Source organism: Bison bison, unplaced genomic scaffold (assembly GCF_000754665.1).
Source record: "Bison bison bison isolate TAMUID 2011002044 unplaced genomic scaffold, Bison_UMD1.0 scf7180017864184, whole genome shotgun sequence".
NCBI lineage: Eukaryota > Metazoa > Chordata > Mammalia > Artiodactyla > Bovidae > Bison > Bison bison.
Window position 1 is genome coordinate 2,300,241 of NW_011494756.1, and position 3,733 is coordinate 2,303,973.

A 3,733-nucleotide genomic window follows, 5' to 3' on the forward strand; every position below is an offset into this window, starting at 1 on the left:
GGGCTGAAATGCCTCCTTGCTGCTGCTGCTGCTGCTAAGTCGCTTCAGTCGTGTCCAACTCTGTGCGACCCCATAGATGGCAGCCCACCAGGCTTCCCCGTCCCTGGGATTCTCCAGGCAAGAACACTGGAGTGGGTTGCCATTTCCTTCTCCAGTGCATGAAAGTGAGAAGAGAAAGTGAAGTCGCTCAGTCGTGTCCGACTTTTAGCGACCCCATGGACTGCAGCTTACCAGGCTCTTCCGTCCATGGGAGTTTCCAGGCAAGAGTACTGGAGTGGGGTGCCATTGCCTTCTCTGAATGCCTCCTTGAGAAAGATCTAAATGGGACAGAGACTTATATACTGACCTTGGGAGCTGGCCCTCAGGTGGGGCTAAATTCTTGATTTCCAAACCACACTTCCCTTGGCTCCACCATGCCCATCTCTCTCTCAGTTTTCCCATCACTCTTTCCTTGCCTCTCATTTTGGCCCTCAGGTCTCTCTAGGCAGGGCATGGTAGAGCTGTGTAGACCTTAATTTTCTGAAAGTTGTACATCTATTTCCTGCCTGCTAAAGAGAGACTGCATACAAGATAGCCTAGCTGAGCTTGGGTGTGCCCCAGACACCTGAGTCTTGCAATTCTGGGCAACCTTGTGTATTCTCGGTGTGTTTTGAAATGAAAATACGTGCACATGGTTAAAACACACACACACACACACACACACACACAGGCAGAAAGAGAAGAGAGCATAGCATCAAAGTCTGTTCTTCACCTTTGATCTCCCCACTGAACTTCAACTTAGTGCTTCCAATTTCTCGGAAGCAATCATTCTTGTTTGTTTTTATTTGGGTTTCTTGTTTGTTTGTTTTAATTTTTTAAACTGAAGTACAGTTGATTTAAATATTGTCTTAGTCTCTGCTGTACAGCAAAGTGACTCAATTAGACACATACATTCTTTTTTAGCATTCTTTTATAGTTTATCATAGGATATTCAAGATAGTTCCCTGTGCTATACATCAGGACATTGCTGTTTATCCATCCTAAATGTCATATGTTTGCATATATCAACTCCAAACTCCCCCTCTGCCCCTCTCCCTCTCCCCTTCCCTTGGCAGCCACAAGCCTGATAGGGTCATTTGTGCCAGATTTTATTTTTATTTTTTGTGCCGTATTTTAGATTCCACATATAAGTGATATGATTTTTTTTCTCTTTCTGTCTTACTTCACTTAGTATGATCATCTTTAGCTGATCCATGTTGCTGCAAATGGCATTATTTCATTCTTTTTATGGCTGAGTAGTATTCCGCTGTATATAAGATTCCTCAAGAAAGAACTGAATCCCATATAAAACGGAACACTAGGTTTGTAAAGAATCTGCCTGCAACGCAGGAGACTTGGATTCGATCCCTGGCTCAGGAAGATTCCCTGGAGAATGGAATGGCAACCTACTCCAGGGTTCTTGCCTGGGAAACTCCATGGCCAGAGGAGCCTGGCAGGCTACAGTCCATATGGCCGCAAAGAGTCGGACATGACTGGGTGACTAGCCCTTTCATATACCAACCACATCTCCTTTACCCATTCATCTGCCGATGGACATTTAGGTTGTTCTCATATTCAGGCTATTGGGAATAGTGCTCTATAAACATAGGGGCGCATGTACTTTTTTGAATTAGAGTTTTGACCAGGTACAATCCCAGGAGTGGGTTTGCTGAATCACATGGTAATTCTGTTTTCAGTTTCCTGAGGAACCTCCACACTGTTCTCCATAGTGGCTGCAGCAATTTACATTCCCATCAACATGCAGGAGGGTTCTCTTTTCTCCACATCCTCTTCAGCATTTATTTGTAGATGATATTTGTTATTTTAATAATGGCCATTCTGACTGTTTTAGGTAGTACGTCATTACAGCTTTGATATACATTTAATAATCAGTGATGTTGAGCATCATTTTATGTGTCTACTGGCCATTTGTATGTTTTCTTTGGAGAAATGTCTATTAAGGTCTTCTGCTCAATTTCAATTATGTTATTTTGTTTTTTTGTTGAGTTGTATGTATATTTTGGAGATGGAGCCCTTGTCTATTGCATCATTTACAAATATTTTCTCCCATTTCATAGGCTGTCTTCTCAATTTGGGGTGGTTTCCTTTGCTGTGCAGAACTTGTAAGTTTGTGTAGGTCCCATTTGTTTATTTTTGTTTTTATTTCTATTGACTTGGGAGACTGGCTGAAGAAAACATTGCTATGATTTATATCAGCGAATGTTTTTCTTATACACAGAGGCAATCATTCTTCCTAGTTTCTTGTGAGTCTTTCTAGAGACATTTATATCACACATGGGCTTCCCAGGAGGCACTAGTGGTAAAGAACTTGCTTGCCAATGCAGAAGACACAAGAGTTGTGGGTTCGATCCTTGGGTTAGGAAGATCCCTTGGAGAAGGACATGGCAAACCATTTCAGTATTCTTGCTTGGAGAGTCCTGTGAACAGAGAAGCCTGGAGGGCTACAAAGGGTAGCCTTAGGGTCACAAAGAGTCGGACGTGACTGAAGCGACTTAGCAGCAGCAGCAAATCTTATACGCTCCACAAATTGTAATATATTCTGTTCCCTGCTCTGCTCCCTGCCTTTTTCACGTCATAGCATATCTACCTACTATGTTTTGAGTGTCTCACTCTCAGTCCTACTGTTTGAAACTACTCCACAATGGCTACATATCTAATTGTCGCTCCTAACCTTCTCTTTACCCTCCATTCATCATTATATCCTTCTTCAGAGGAAGTTATCTTCCTTCCTATTTGAAGTCACCATTGTTTGAGGACAAACCACTTGATACAGGCCATTAACAAATCACTTGAAAAAGCTCCCATAAAACTTAACAGTACCACAAACATGCGGCTATTTACAAAGTATCTTCTTAATGATGAACAGAGCATAAAGGCACTCATATCTCTTGAAAAGATAGAGACCTATCTTTGTCTCGTGTTTTTATTCCTGTGAAAAGTGAAAGTGAAAGTTGCTCAGTCATGTCCGACTCTTTGCAACCCCATGGACTATACAGTCCATGGAATTCTCCAGCCAGAATACTGGAGTGGGCAGCCTTTCCCTTCTTCAGGGTATCTTCCCAACCCAGGGATCGAACCCAGGTCTCCTGCATTGCAGGCGGATTCTTTTCCAGCTGAGCCACCAAGAAAGGCCAAGAATACTGGAATGGGTAGCCTATCCCTTCTCCAGAGGATCTTCCCTACCCAGGAATTGAACCGGGGTCTCCTGCATTGCAGATGGATTCTTTACCAGCTGAGCTACCAGGGAAGCTCTTTTATTCCTCTACCTATAATCTATGACCATGTCTAAGACCAAAATAATGTCCTTTAATGTGCTATGACTAGAAAATTTGACAGTCCCAAGTTCTGAAAATGGGTGCTGAAGTGGCTTACTCTTTATATTTAAACTATTTCTACTCTAATAATATGAATTGTTTGTAAACCTACGCATCAAGATGGAAGACTCTGCTTAAAAAGAGACATTTCTTTTTAAGAAATATCATGGACTGTGCTTTATGGCATAGAAAGAAAGAGATCTAATTGTCTGGAAAGAACCTTTGAATTCCTGATTTCTCATGCTAGAGACACTATGGGACAGGGTGGTCCTCGGGGAGGGTTGTCTGGAATAATTGCCATATCTCCTTGCTGGACAAGAGAACCAACTGCTCTGTGGGCCCTTGGTACCTCCTTAGCTATTGGTGAAAAAGCCAGGCTT